General features: G+C 32.5%; 1 pseudogene; it reads right to left on the bottom strand.

Annotated features, from left to right (window-relative positions):
• Nucleotides 1-617: 617 nt before the first annotated feature.
• LOC149578169 (casein kinase II subunit beta-1-like) lies at nucleotides 618-15,864 on the bottom strand (annotated as a pseudogene).
• Nucleotides 15,865-16,904: the final 1,040 nt, after the last annotated feature.

The raw sequence follows: 16,904 nt of genomic DNA, 5'->3' as shown, positions 1-16,904 counted from the left end.
CATTCAGAACACTAAAAAGGAACTGTTGTGTGGCCATGCAACTCCAGATGTGCTAGGTCTCTATTATCAATAGTTCAAAGGAGTTTTTAGACAAATATTAGAGACAATAAATTTGAAAATTTTATTGTGTAATCTTCCATGAGTATGTATTCCAAACTTGAAATATTTTTTAAACAACCATGCTACTTAAAATCTTGTTTATCTATAAGACATTCGCATTCAGCAGAAAGATTTTACTATTGCATGATGGAGTGTGATTCACTTGTATCACATAGCAAAAAACAATATGTTAGTTTCCATAATTTTCAAGCTAATAAATTAAAAGTTGTCAAGAAAAAAGCTTAAAGTTTGTTTCAACAATATAAAGGTAAAATTCAAATAGCCAAAACTCAAAATTCAAATACTCCGTGATTTCACTATTTTGTACATGGGAATAATGGAGGTGACACACAATAAACTTATACCATAAGAATTAAAATGAAAATAATATGTGGAACATGCCCCTCATTAAGATTCATTGGTCACAACCAGCTACATTTTACACCTTTATGTATTGCTTATCTTCCTTGTTGTAGATTTTAAACCTAGATGCTTTTTGGATATTCCTCTGCAATGGCTCATCTAGCACTTTTGTGGATTTTAGACCCAAATATCTTCAGAACATAACTCTACACTCGCTTTGATGTATTTACATGTCCAAATTTCATCAAAAAAAGATGTGGAAATGTTGTTCCAAAATATGCCCCATCAGTATTTGTCTTAGTTGAGGAAATTATATGGGCATATAACACCATTAATCATGCATATTTGTATCTCAAAGTACTGATTTTCTCTCAAAAGGAAAATTGTTAAAATACCTCCACATTATAGATTTAGCCAAAAAAATGAAAATATTATATATGAAATTAAATGAAAATCCTAACATATAGAAATGAACATTTACTCATGCTATAAATGTATGACTTTTTAAAGACTAAAATATATGCAAACATGCTTTATTAAGGATAATGCCTTGATATTTGGACCTTGGATAGTAAACATCTTCACATTTTGGACAATAAATTTTCACTATTCTTGTTCATGGAATATCTGATTGGCCCACTAGGAGACATGGTTGACCTAGATAGTAAACTCTTGGGCACCTTCAAAAATTAGTATTCTTGTACTTCTCCAGCGACACATGTTATATCAAGAGAAAAAAAAGGATCATATTCAACTAGCACAAGCACCTAAATCCTATTTAGGTTCAACTAATTTATGATCACAACATACCATAGCATTCATCCCCTTGCTTGTTAAAATATAATGGACATAGATCAAACCATAAGGCATCTCAGCAGCAGACTCCACCAAACTCATTCTATTCCTCAGTTAATATATCATCTATAAGAAAAAATATAGAAGATTTTAGTCATTTTTTATTTTGATACTTAAAATTAAACAAATACAAAAGGAGGTGCTACATATCATTCATATAACTAATTTCATGTAGTAACTTTGCCAAAACGCAATGAATGAACTTCATAGAAACATCATGAAAAAAAAATGGTATTGAGATTTATTATAATGAAGGAAGATTTAATAGGTTTCCTAGCTCCTACAAAGTTGATGAATATTTGGAGTTGTATCACCTTGATTGGGGTGATCAACAAAATGTGCCAAAAGATCCAAACAAAAAGTAAGCATCAGTAAGCTCCAAACTAAATCCTAGTATTCACCTTTTTGATGGAATTAGTAAACTCCAAACTTGCATATGGATGCACATCTTAAGATGTTGAATAAACTTATTTATATATATATATATAAAATCAATCAACAATTAAGATAAATGATACTTGTTGAGATTTTAAATTGATTCGAAACATCTAATGATATTTTGTATGTGCTAGTGCAAGCTAGATGATGGGAAGAGGATACTTAATCAAGGCAAGCCTAAGAAGAAATAGGCCCAAAATAATGCATGGAGAAAATGTATAGCTTCAATTAGAGTCTAGACAATGATGCGCATGGAACCAATAATTTAAATCAGTTCTTCTTAGTGGTCATTTTTGGAGTTTTATCAACATCTATAGAAATTTCAAGGTTTCTAGGAGGCAAAAATGTGTGTTTGGGGTTCTTTTTGAAGGTAATAATTTAGCACAATCATATAAACTTTTTACTTCATCATTTTTAAAGTTGCCTACATTTGCTACATTATTAGTCTATGCTTAAAATAAAATTAAGTGTTGAACTAGACTTAGATGGGGGTAACCATTATCTAACGAATGCCACAAGAGCCATGGTTAAATGCCACAATAAATTTCATGTTGACTAGTCACAAAAGTATCATTTTCCTCTTCCTCAATTATTTCCAAGGTTGCCTTAAATATTTTATTGGTTTTCTTGGTTGGCACTAAGGGTAGGAAATCTTGCATTTGATAATTTTTATCAGCCAAACATAGAACAATGTGATAATATTTGCACAATATGGAGCTTTTGTTCTTGTGTACAATGGTAGAGAGAGCAACACCAGTAAGGGTGGCAATAACCAGAATTAGGTTTTGTATTCTTACCAACAACAATTATTGCCATTCATATCCATATAAGTTAATGAAAGATGCTACAATGACTTAGATCCAAACCCAAGCTATGTGGTCCATGCAATAGACTCCTGCCAATAGCATAGGCAAACTAGAAGCCGTTTACTAAAATTCTCCAAAACTATAGATATAACTTTGTTTGAAACATCTTTCCTTTTTGTTATCATAGATGGTAAAGTCCCCTCCATATAGATCTTCCTTTTATTATGAGATGCTAGTTTTTAGTTTAGATTCTAGTTTAAATTTTGGTTTGACATTTGCTCAAAAGTTTTTTGGTTTGAGTTTTTCATTCAAGATTTTTGTATATATATAAGCAACTTTTCCTTTGTAAAGGTTTGCACTAAGTTAGGTGATTAAAAAGGCCCTAACACAACACACAAACCCTGATGAAGGCTATTTAATTCTTGATAAACCCTAACCAAGGTTTAACATTCATTACTGTATGGTCACAATACAGTTACAATAGATTGTGCATGCTTCTACAATAATAGTTACTAGTTTTTGCCTTGTTTGGAAGCATATAGCAGTGTGGTTGTGATCTTTTTGGATAGAATAGTTTGTACATTGTTTTTTCTCCATTGTAGCAAATGTTCTTTAGATAATTTGAGTTTAATCTTTGAGGGGAAGGAGTTATAAGCCCTACAAATTGAGAAGGAGGCCTAATTGGGGCTCTTCTAGTAGCCCTATTTGTGAAGAAACTATGTATTCGGGTATGAACCCATCCTTACCATCAGTTTAGACATGCTGAAATTGTTTCAAATAACATCTTAGATCTCATGAAAACCTTGGTTGGACTAGGTAATGTTGTTGAACAAAGTCAAAAAAGCTAGACATTAGTCAAATAACATGTTCTTTATGATGGGATTTTTTTTTCTCGTTTAAAAGATTAGAGATATCAGATGAATTAGAATTATAGTTAATGTATGCTCATAGATAGTCAAGTTATTTTAATGGTTAATTAGGTTTTTTCATTCCTAATTCTAGGTTAACTATTTAGCTTCAAATTACCTTTCCCAACTTTTTTCTAATAGCTTTCACAACTTATTTAGTTAGAGTAGTCGATGCCTGAACCATAGCAAGTTTAGGCTATGGAACTTTCATTGTATCTCAAGCTGGTCAAAGATACTATCTTTGGGTTCTCTTTCAATAACCATGACTTTTATTTTTTGCTGCACTTTTATCATTGTGCATTTGAAATTAAATATTTTGCTAATAAAACTAGAGCCAGGGAGTAATCTATAGCGGTTGAAATACCCTTTTATTACCTCTTAATCAATTCTTCAAAGGAACAAAGAATCTATCCTACAAAAACTGCTAATAAAAACTTCAAATGAGTGTGAATGAATCTGAATATAGAGATAATATACCATGGTTATCTCAAAGTCAGGTCCTGCTAATGGACCATAAAATGTGGTTTTGTATTTTGATTCTCGTATCATCAGTTATTGTGATTTCTTTGTAACATTATAGATTGTGGAATCTTGAAGTGTCTGAGTATTCATTTTCCCAAAATACATCCATATCCTTGCAAATGTCAAATTCTCCATGAGATGGTTCCAATATCATAAACACACTTTTAATCTATACAACATCTCTTAGCACTGGGGTATACTATATATTTTTTCCCCACCTGAATGTGTATGATATTTTATCTGAGTTTTTAAAAAAAATTTCACAAAGGTAATCTTGAGAACACAAGAGAAGAGTGTGTTGTTGATGTTATCTCTCTTTATAGACACACACATAACCTTATAGATATTTGTACTTAGCACATCAAACTTCCATGGAGAGAAGATCCTTTTTAATGCTGGGACATCTTCTATATTTTTCATTTGTGAATAGTTATCAAATGATTTTTTAAAATTCTTCTTGTTTTTATCAAATGATTTAGGTTTTATCTTTTGTTTCACTTTTTTTTATATCTAGTACCCTATACTACATCTGTTAGTCTTTTTTTCTTGATTTTGTAAATTGATGGCTAGTAGGGGTCATGTAGATGCTATAGTTGTAGGAGCAAATAGCATTGCAACAAATGCTATGTAGAATTACAATTAATATCCTACAATTTCTTGGCTATGATATTTGAAATTGATTTTCATCAAATTAAATCTCATTAGATGATTGGCCAACATAATTTTGCCAACAACATTTGTTCTTGTATGTTAAGGCTTGCTAAGTTGGTAATATATTTTCATAGGTGACACAACAAATAAAAGAGGGACATATAATTTGGCACTCTTAGCTTTTGACCATCATATCCCATTTTATATAGCTGCTCCTTTGACCTTAGTGGATCTCTCAATTTTCTCTGGTGAGTATATAATAATTGAAGAGAGGTCACCAAAACAACTAACTCATGCTCTTGGTGGCCAAGGTCAAAAAGTAGCTCCATCTAGGATTTCTGTTTGGAACCCTACTTTTGATATTACCCCTGCAAATCTTATCTCAACCATTATAACTAAAAAGGTGCATTGTCATATCTACTCTTTTTTGGATAAATTATCATTTTGAAAAAAATACAATTTGATCTCAAACTTGATTTTCTTCATTTCATGAATTGTAAAAGTGAAACCATGATATATGTTTTGGCATATAATATTTAAAATGTGTTGTGTAAAATAGGACATCATTACAAAGAAGTATCCAACTTCTATGTTTGATGTAAAGGAGTTCATAGAGAGCGTTTCTTAAGGAGCAGACAAAGGATACATTAGACAAGTGTAACTATGATTTCCATAACAATTTAAAGAAACTAAAGTACTCTTCAGTCATTAAATTCTTAAAAAAAGAAAAATGACTACACAAGTAAACTTCAAAAGTAGTTGGTCCAGTATTGAAGTTCTTGTGCGATAAAATGCATAATTTTCATATAGTGGTGTTCAGTTTAGGATACTTTTCTTCTCCAACTTATGTACTATACTGTACTTACTTTGAAAACCAACTATCATGAATCTAAAATTCCCTTGTTACTTTGATTATATAATATATCATTATTCATAGTTGAAACAATTTTTGTCAACTTTGGCAATATCAAGAGTGCATAATGAGGCATGTTACACTTCAATAGTTCTATTTTTGCTTACATTTTTGGATGCTTTAATTTCAAAGAATACATGTTCATGCTATATATTTATGTTCTTCTTTGTTCCATGCTGTATCAAGCAATTGTTACTTATCCAAACCATTTAATTTGTAACATTTTAAATCTCTACAAAGATAAAGTTGGAGCAGGAGAATTTTTCTTCTCAAAGGTGTCCTTTGATTGTAAAGTGGACTTTACAATCAAAGGACACCTTTGAGAAGAAAAATTCTCCTAGTCCAACTTTATCTTTGTAGAGATTTAAAATGTTGCAAATTAAATGGTTTGGATAAGTAACAATTGCTTGATACAACATAAAATAAAATTTCAACCAAACATTGGTGGAAATTTTAACCAATTCTTGATAGTTTTCTACCAAGAATTGGTTGAAATTTCCACCAATTATATTAAAAAATTTGACCAAACATTGGTTGAAATTTTGACCAATTCTTGATAGTTTTCTACCAAGACTTGTTCAAAATTTCCACCAATTATAAAAATTTTTAACCAAACATGGGTGGAAATTTTGACCAATTCTTGATAGTTTTTTACCAAGAATTGGTCAAAATTTCCACAAATTCTTAAAAAAATTCAACCAAACATTGGTAGAAATTTTAACCAACAACGACAAATCAGAGCTAGCAAAAATTAAATTTTTTTGATGAATGTATTGGTCAAAATTTTGACCAACGTGTAGGTTGGCCAAAATTCTGATGAGAAAAATTACCATGAACTACTTGGTCAAAATTTTGACCAAAATTCATCAAAAATTGAGTTCAAATTTACTAGTGAACATTTAGGGTTTGTCTTCCTTAAGAAGACCTAGGTGACTTAAGATTAGATATGAAAACACAACTATGATTCACCCATATTGTGTCTTAAACCTTCCCTTTTTTTGATTGGATGAATGTGATACATATGGATTCACATTTAAAATTCATCCTTATCAACAAAAGATCATAAATCAATCCTTAAGTTGGCTTAAAATGGTTTACATAGTAGTTTGTGTTAATACAAACAACTATGTCAAAATTGTGTTACTTGACATCTGAAGTCCCTAGTGCTTGGTATTGGCTGTGATTTTAATGCTACCACTTGCAATCTAAATGACTCAACATGCATTGCTTGCTTGGCACCTGAATCACTCAGTATGTACTATTTGCTTAACATCTAAGGGACTTAGCACATGAGCGGCTCGGTACTCACCATTTACTTGGCATTTTCTAACTTATATGTTGTACTCGACATATGTTACTTGTTTGGCATGAAGTAAGTAAATGAATTAAGTGTATAGGCACTCACTTGTCAAAACCAATATGAGATTAATAATCTCCCCCTTTGAGATGAGTGTTAAAAACACTTGGTCATGCATTAATGATCTTATCCTTACAAGCATAACATAGATATCTATTTGGCTTCTATAAAAAAGTTCAAAATATCAAAAATTTGAAATACATGACTTATCAGTCATACCTCAAAATTTCATAACTCCTCCTGAGTTGATTGGTTAGTTTTGTTCTGTACTATGTATCAAAATCATTCTCTTGTTTCTTAGATTTACATAACTGATACTTTATTTTTCTTACAGTTGATATTTTTCACTTACTCCCTTACTCCCCCTTGGGGTTTCTCCTTTTCTCTTCTTGCTTTCTTTCTTGATCCACCATTACTCTTACTCCCCCTTTTTGACACTTATGTCAATGGGTTATACACTAATAGTGTATTTGTCCAAAAATGATTTATGGAGCTCAAGTATGATCTTTAGATTGGCATCCCAATTATCATAAGCTACGTTTAAAGACTTGAGTTGGATGGCCATCTTGAAAGTAAGGTGGACTAAGCCTTCTAGTGTAGAAAGATGAGGATATTTCTTCATAAGATTTTTAGCATAGCCTAGTTCACTGTGCAATATCTCCATGTGTGGAGTTAATGTTGATTGGATGTTGATCAATTTAGCCCTAATATTGGCTTCATCTACTTGTAATGATGCTAATTGACTTTGGGATTGTAAGAGGTATTTGAAGTGTTTCTCACTTAGAGCTAGAGACTTGGGAAAAAGCAACACTAGATGACTGCATATGGATCTCCAAATTCAGGATGTGATTCCTTATTTCTTGTGTGAAGAGTGAAGGATTGCACAATTTGGTGTACAAATAAATTTTTTTCTCTAGTACCTTCTTCACACTTTCTATCTTGGTTGCTAGCTCAACCTATGTTAGTGCAATAGCACTTGATATCCTTTCATTCACCTTATTTTGAAACTTCCTTTCAAACCATTTAAGTAGTTTTACATTTGTATCTAGGTTTGTGTCATTAAGCCTTTCCACTATATTGGTTAATTGCTGAATAATGGGCTTGTTTTCATCTAGAGTTGGTAGATTGAATGCATATAGGAAAATATCTTCGATGTCAATCAAAGCTTGCTTCTTCCTATCCTCCCTTTTGAGTAGTTCTTGATTTTTCTTCTTTTCTAGGGCCTCTTGTAATATGCCCATCTACTCAATTGTGATTGTTGCCAAGTCAAATTTAGGCAATACAATATTTTCATCTAGCCTAACATCACCATATATAGTTACCTCCTTTTCCTTAGATGAGCTAAGATTCGACCTTGAAAATTGCAATGATGTAGCATTTATGCTTGGCCTCTAAAGAGCTTGAGTAGGAGGAGTAGAAGATTCTGATAATGTCACTAGTGCTTGTATTTCTAGTTGCTCCTTTGGCTTGGTGTCAATATTAACTCTTTAGTCTTGTCCTTTCTTCCTTTGTAGTTCTAGCTGCACCTTGATCTTGGGTTGGGGGTGTAGGTGTATCTACTTGACTAGTTTGGCCTTGAGTGCCTTCATTCTCTAATGTCTCTAATTTGTCTTCTCCAATTGTCTAATCCTTATGTTTTTTAGGTTCTTGCACATTTATTGAGATTGGAGCATCTTGCATAAGTGTATTGACATTGGAGCTTGCTGTCTCCTTCCTTTGATATACCACTATAGATTGTGAAGGTTGTACACTTGTGACTTGAGAAGTGACTAAAGGTGTGTCTAGTGTTTTAACTTCCTCCCTTTTAGTTATTGTGTCTATTTTCTGAATTTCATCTACACTCACCAATATAGGATTGTCACATAGTTTGGCCTAGAGAGTGGTCTCAATAAGTATCCTCTTCAAATCATCCTTTGTGAGGGGATTGGTGTTCTAAGAAATAGTTTAGAGACATCCTTAATTTTGAAATTTTCAATATTTGCACCTCTCTGTTATGGAGGGTTGGTACTCAATACTTGTGTATCTTGTACACTCTATTCTATTTGTTATGCTTCTTCAGCTAGAGCATGGGTGTCAATATTCATATATGTACCTCCCTCAGTTGTGCCTTGTTAAGTGTCATCTTCTTCATCCTCACCTACCTCAATAGGTGTCTACTTAACTTCTCTAGATGTTGATAGTCCATATTTCATTTTCCATATTTATTTGAAATTTTGTACAACATCCTCTATGTTATTTTTTAGTATGTTCAATGCCCTATATTTTGGCAAAAATCTTGTAGCATATTTCTGAATGGCTTTAAACATGTTAGCCTTACTAAGTTCTAACATAACTTGAGCAAGAGTTGTCTTGCTACTTTATTTTTTAGTATCTAAACAATAATACCATTTTTTCTCAACTCTATCATATAAACTTTTAGGTATGAAGTTGGAAAGTTCTAGATAAGTCTTTTTGAATATAGCCATCATGGCATATACTGCCTCTTCAACTTGGTTCTTTTCAATCTTCCTAAGATTGTCAAACTCAATATGAGAGAAACTTGATAAATCAAAATTGTCCCTAATATTCTCACATAGATTATCTAAATCTAAAGAAGGACTATGATTCACCACTTGAAATTGGCTATTGTCATCTGAATTATTCTTCTCTTCATCAAATTCAGCTTGAATAACATACTTCCTCCTTGGTCTCTTATGAGCTTCAAATTTCTTCTCCTTAGGCTTGGCTACTTCTTTATCCTTTTGTGCAATGACTCTTGTGCGAGTCCTTGCGGTAGGTGTTGTAGGCTTTGGCTGATTAGGTTTAGTAACCTTCTTTGGTTTGTTCACTTCTTGTGTCTTTTCTTTTCTCTTTTTCTTAGTAGTTGTTGGTGCTTCACTAGCTTCTTCTTTCTTAACACCTTTTGCAATTTCTACTTCCTCTTCTTGTTGATATTCTCCCTAACCTTGTGTTAGTGCCTATGGTTCTTGAGCTTTTGTTTTCTCTTCTTCTTCATCTTCCTCTTCTTCTTTGTTGGCTCCTTGGCCAAATATTTCTTTCAATTTCTTAACAAGTTTATTCTTTGTTCTGACCACTAAAGCAATTTTCAATTCCATTGTAATATTTGATTTGGCCAAGTCATAATTTCAATATTTTGTGGCTTCTTTATCAACTTCTTCTACAAGTAATGACATGATTACTACAGAGGCCTCATCAACATTTATTTCATATCCTAATCACCTTAGCCATCTCACTCCAGGAATTATTGTCTGAACATATGTGAAATTAGTATCAACTTGGAAGTAAGCATCATCAAAATTTTTCTCCACTAGTGAGATTGGTATTCTTAGCCTTTTCTTCCTTGATTGTTTGAAATCTTCAAAATAACTTGTCATGATGGATTCAAACTTATCACCTAGTTGCTCAATAAATTAATCTAGTTGAACTGCAATAGGTCTACTTACTTTCCATTCAACTTTACCAAATGTGGGAAATGTATTATGTACATTAAAGAAAATACATCAAGAATAGATCAGGATTTACATCGTGCACTTTTGGTTTTCCTTATAGCTCCCAAATTCTCAATCAATTGATGTGATTGTAACTTGAAAAGATCATAAGTATGATCCTTCTTCACTATTTTGTAACCCACATCAACTACAATGTAAGGTACACTATTTAATTTGTTGGATTGATAGAACTTGTGTGCTATAATCCTCACTACAAAAGCTATTAGGGGATCTATGATTGTATCAATTGTCATCCCTCTTTTATTCCACACAACCCCTGTGTTTCTTTCAATTACTTCCTTAGCTTCACTTCTCATTATATTGGGATGATCTAGAGTTGGATACCCTATGACTCTATGTACAATCTTCTTGGTGATTTTCACTGGTCCATTCTCTAGCCATATAGAGTTGTCATGATTTTTTCTTAAAATAATTTTTATCTACTCTATCTTTAATAAGTTGGGGAAATCTAGGGCATGAGTAGCCCTTTCTTCTCAACACTTTTAAATTCCTCCTTCAACACTATGTTCTCACATAGTTTTCAATATACCTGCCTAATTTTGTATCATCAAAACTTGTGGTGGTATCATGGGTAATGCACTAGAGGGATCTTCTTTGTAAGCTATAGCTGGGATAGCCCTAAAAGTAGGTTGTTTAGTTTCATTACTTATTAATTGCATATTTAAAAACTCTTTACCCTCTACAACCTTGGCTATTGAAGAACTAGACACCATTACATGAAACTAAGATTTTCAAAATTTAAAACTGCATAGCTTGACACATGATAAATACCCTATGAATCCTAATGGAATGGTGTCAAAAAACCTTTTAAATCACTTTCTAACACTCAGATCAATTTCTCTAGATCACCTTTAGCTTTGTGTACTCTACTTCAAATTCAAATGATGTTAAATGAGTAGAAATCGATCAAATAGCCCTTAAAACACTACATTTAATGCTAAGTTCTTACACAAATATGATCTTGACTTCAATTGAATTTTTGGCACACTCAAAATCCATGTGTTTTTCCATATTCTCAAAAACCACTACAAGCTTGACCTTCACTAACAATTTTGCTAGATTGGCATCCACTGATATTTCACTTGACAACCATATGAAACTTTTCATGCCCAACAGTAAAATGAAAACTAACAAAGCTTAAAGATTCATTCTTGATTCCTATCGACACTTTGCATCTTTATTCATGCATATGCAATATTTTCAAAACATAAATCCTTGGAATACATGTATATTATATCCTTTTAAATATCAGTCCCACATACCTCTTGATTGCTTAATTTGAGGGGATGTGATCACTTGACCCATTGGGTGAAGTGATCTCATCTACACTTGATGTGCTACAATCTTCCTTTCTCTTTCATGTTTTTCTCATCTCATCTCTAACATTCTCAATATTTCCCTTTCCCTTTCCTTTGTTCAAATCACAACTTGGTGGCCTTACCCTTGTTGGACAATTTCTGCTTATGTGACTAGTCTTTAAACAACTAAAACATGTGGTTTGACTCAACCACCTTTTGTAATCACTTTTGAAATGAGTTCTAATAAAATTCTTAGGAATATGTCCATAATCTTGATAGTAGTGACAACTATACCTTGTATTATAATCTCAATTATAAGACTTTCCATTTTTCTTTACCTTTGTCTACTTGGTTGATGATCACTTGAGTTTGGATCTACATTCAAAAGCTCTATGTCCATACTTCTAATAGTTATAGCAATATCCTTCAAATCTTTGAGTGTGCATGGTCTTAGTTCTACATTCATGTGCTTGATGAGCTTGTTCATTATAGTTATGGTAGTGACCCATGTTCTTCTACTTAACATTCAAATTTACAGTCTTGTTCCTACAAACATTAGTAGAATGACCTATCTTACCACAATTATGACAAGTAGGTTTGGAGGTCTTACATTTGTTACTTCTTTCTTCACCACTTTTGGATGATTCTCCTTCTCTAGTACTAGTGTATCCCAATCCAGAAGTATCATTGTTAGATCTATAGATGATCTCATCAATTGTTCAAAGTACTTGATGGCTTCACTAAGTTTATTGAAACTTTTAGCAAAATCCTTTTCCCTTTTCAGATCATTGCGCAACTATTCATTCTTCAACTTTAGTGTTGTGATCTCAATGCATTTTCTATTTATTTCATGATTAGTAATCATGACTTGGTTCATTGTTTCCATTTGCATGTGAGTGATCCTATTTACCTCTGATGATTTCTCTTCCAATATGTCGGTCAAAATTATTTTTTCATCTTCAATCATGACTTTGTCTTCCATAGCTTTCTTTTTCTATTTGGTCACTTCACATAGAAATATGGCTTCTGATTCTTTCTCTACCTTTAGATTTCTAACCTCTTCAGCTAGTTTTCTATTCTTTTCCATTAGATCTATAATTGCTACATCAAATTCATTGGAATTTCCATTTGCAAATAGTTTAGTAGTGTCCATCTCTTGGTATTGTGTGTCATTCTCCTCAATAGCAATTTCCTACCTTCTTCTTACTAATTTTTTTAGATCATCTCTTGCTTCATTCAGCTGATGTAGAATGAATTGTATTTAAATCTCCTAGTTCTCAATAATCTTTCCCAACTTATAGACTTCCATTTTTAAGATCTTTCCTCAAGGCTGCAAAGCTTTACTTTTAGAGGACTTAGCTCTGATACCAATTATTGGAATTACAATAGGAAAGGTAAAATTTGAGTGGGGGTGGGGAAGGGGGGAGGTGAATTATTTCTTCGAACTTATACCCATAAAACATTCACCATACATCCATCTCACAATTTCAACAAGTAATCTAAAATACCATATAAAGCATATACATCTAAAGTATGTACACAAGTAAGCATTTACACATGTATGATAAAAGATATGATTACCTAGAAACCTTGCAAATAGAAGGTAAAATTGGGGTGGGGATGACACCCACAAATATTCACTACTGTAGTAATAAATTGTATCTAATGAAGGTTACAATGTTTGATCATGAAACATGATCTACCCTGTAAAAGGTATGCCCTATTAAAAGATTACAAAAACTACTAGGTATTATCCTATTAAAGAAATTGAACACCCTATTAGAGCTATGCCTAATTAAAGGACTTTAACTCAAAATTAAGTACCTTGTTAGAGGATTTCAGTATAGCCTATTATTACTACTATGTTAAGAGATTTAACTGATTCACCTCTTAGAATGTTTTAGCAATGATCCTATGATTAGCACTTTGTTGATTGATGTCAGATCACCTCTATATTGATGTATACATGATATTTTGTAATTAGATGTCCCTCTACTATCCACTATTTCCTTTCCTTTATTCTCCTTTAACTGATTCTATAATGAAACTCAAATCATAATAACTTGCTCACCATGAATGTCCTATTTTTACATGTGAACTCTCCTTCTCTACTCCTCTCTCTATAGAACATTTAGTGTTTTTCTTCCTTAAGAAGACCTAGGTGACTTAGGATTAGGTATGAATCAATGCCTATGATTCACCCATATTGCTACTTAAACCTTCCTTTTTTCTAATTGGATGCATGTAATACATAAGGATTAACACTTAAGATTCATCCTTATCAACAAAATATCATAAATTAATCCCTAAGTCAGCTTTAAAATGGTTTAAATAGTAGTTTGTGCCAATACAAACAACTATGTCAAAATTATGTTACTCAACATCTGAAGTCCCTAGTGCTTCACACTAGTTGTGACTTCAATGTTGTCACTCACCATTTGAATGACTTGACATGCACTACTTTCTTGGCAGCTAAATTAATCAACATATACTATCTACTTGACATCTGAATGACTCGACACATGAGTGGGTTGACACTCACTAATTACTCAGCATGCTCTAACTTATATGTTGTACTTTGTATATTTTTCTTTTTTGACATGAACTAAGTAAATGACTTAAGTGTATAGACAATAACTTGTCAAAACCAATATGAGATTAACAAAACCAAGGTCCAGACACAAAACAAATACTAGAGTCTAAACAATCCAAAAACCAAAATAGAGAACTAGACCTAGGGAGTTTGATTAAGGTGCTCCTAAACCATACTCCCCCACACAAAAAGAAGCTAGTCCATCGTTAGATTAGGTAAAGTGGAATCAATACCCAACCTCTTTAAGTATATCTCTCTAATCCAAGTAGAATTGGAATCATAATTGCTAATCCATTTGACAAAATGTTCCAAGTAGCCATTCTTCCTATTCTATTTGTAGACGTGTGAATCTAATATCCTCTCTACTTCTAGAGGTTGAGTAGGGGCTATTGTAGGTATGCTACATCTTATGTTACCTCTTGAAGACTCTGATCAACATCTTGGATAGGTCCTTTGTAGGAAATCAAATCTACAGCTTTGAAGATGGGTGATAGTCCAATGTCTTCAAGAAGTGCCACCTTGTAGGAATTGTTTCCATACTAGGAAAGTATTTTTTGAGGACCCAACCTTCTCATTTGGATCTTGTATGATACTCCTTTTTGCAATCTTTTTCTATTCAGGTGCAACATCACAACATCCCCTATCTTAAATTGCACCTCTATCTTTGAGGCATCCACCTTTTGCTTCAATTTGTCACTATTTTTAGTATCTTCCTTACACTTCCATAGACTTTACTCATTGATTGGGGAAAGTCATAAACATATCCACTACCTTGTACTCCATCATTGAACTCTCTTAATTAAAACATTCCTCTAGGATGCAAACCATAAACTATCTCAAATGGACTCTTAGCAGTTGATCTATTCACTATATCATTATAGGAATATTTAGCCTGCCTAGTGAGTTCATCCCATGCTTGACCATACTCCTTTTTGAGACACCTAAACAAGTTTCCAAGACTCTTATTAATCACCTATGTTTGGCCATCTATTTGTGGGTGATAGGAAAATCAAAAACAAAGGTTTGTTCCAAGCTTTTTCCATAATGTCTTCCAAAAGTGGTTGATGAATTTTCTGTCCTTGTCTAAAATAATTCTCATAGGTATGAAATGTATCCTAACTACCTCTCTAAAAAATAAGTGAGCAATCTGAAAAGCATTAGGTATAGACTTGCAAGGTACAAAATGGGCCATCTTACTAAATCTGTCCACAATCATATAAATGTTGTCATACCTCTACCTTGTCTTTGGTAGAAAACCTAGAAAATCCATAGAAATGCATTCCTATGGTCTAATAGGGATTGGAAGTGGTTGATAAAGACCAACAATAGTTAATTTTCCCTTTGGCTTTTGACATACTATACAACTCTCCACATATTATTTGATATCTCTAATCATCCTAGGCCAAAAATAGAAACTAGTGACTAACTCTTGAGTCTTATTGACTCAAAAAAAACCACTAAGTGCCGGGTAAAAGCACAAACCTGTGTCACCTTTTGTGATATCTTGTACCATTTTGGCCGGAACACTTTCGGCCATAACGGTTTCGGCCATAATCGATCCAGCCGTACACACATGGCGGTTTCGTGCGCCTACGTGGCGTGTACCATTCCGGCCAAAACTGGTTCAGCCGAAAGTGTTATGGCCGAAACCCAAAAAGGGAATAAAACTCTGCACAAACCTCTAGTGGCTATCATTGTTACTGTTGCAGTTTATGAATGTTTGGAGAGCGGATTAAGGGTTTCGGCCGTAACTGGTTGGTGGCTTTTCCCTCCCTATTTTTTAATAGTTTTTAAACATATTTTTTGATTAGTAGATGTTAATCGTACTTAAAATAGTTGTTTTTTACGTATTTTGTGAGTGGAATTCTTTAAATTATTTATTTTTTAATATGTTTAAATTATTTAAATTATTTTAGATTATTTAAGAATGGTATTTAAATTAATTTGTTAGCAAAAATGTAGTTAAACATGATATAAAAACGTAGAAAAACATTAATTAAAAGTGTAGAAAAATATTAGGAAAAACATTAGAGTAAAATATAGAAAAACATTAGTTAAAAGTGTAGAAAACTATTAGGTTAAAATATACAAAAACATTAGGTTAAAATATACAAAAATATACCTTCTAACATAACCTTATATTAACTACAATCATAACCCATACCACATTCTAACCATAACATAAGCCCTCTACTAACCGAATGAACCACACTTAGATATTGATGATGTTCATTTTAAAAACTAGTTATTGTTAGGTAATAATGATTCTTACATTACCAAATGACACATAACGACCTCATGATACATTTCTAAGTATTTTTATCCATATATATGTTAAGGGGCCTAGGGACTCCTACTAGGTCATTACATCTGTTATAGGTTGTAATAGGTATTCATATGTTTACTAGCACATAATAGGTATTGTCAGGTAATAATGAGTCTTACATTACCAAACAACACATTACTTGATCACTTATGTCAACTTCATTTTTCAATACCTTATCCATACATGTGTGTCTTAAGGGGACATAGGAGTCGTAATAGGTCATACTATTTTTTATAGGTTAGATAATAAATCTTAATATGTATTAT

This window comes from Cupressus sempervirens, chromosome 1 (genome assembly GCF_028749045.1).
Source record: "Cupressus sempervirens isolate cs-2001-9-10 chromosome 1, ASM2874904v1, whole genome shotgun sequence".
Lineage (NCBI taxonomy): Eukaryota > Viridiplantae > Streptophyta > Pinopsida > Cupressales > Cupressaceae > Cupressus > Cupressus sempervirens.
Note: the sequence above shows the minus strand (reverse complement) of the source record. Positions and strands in the feature narration are given on the sequence as shown.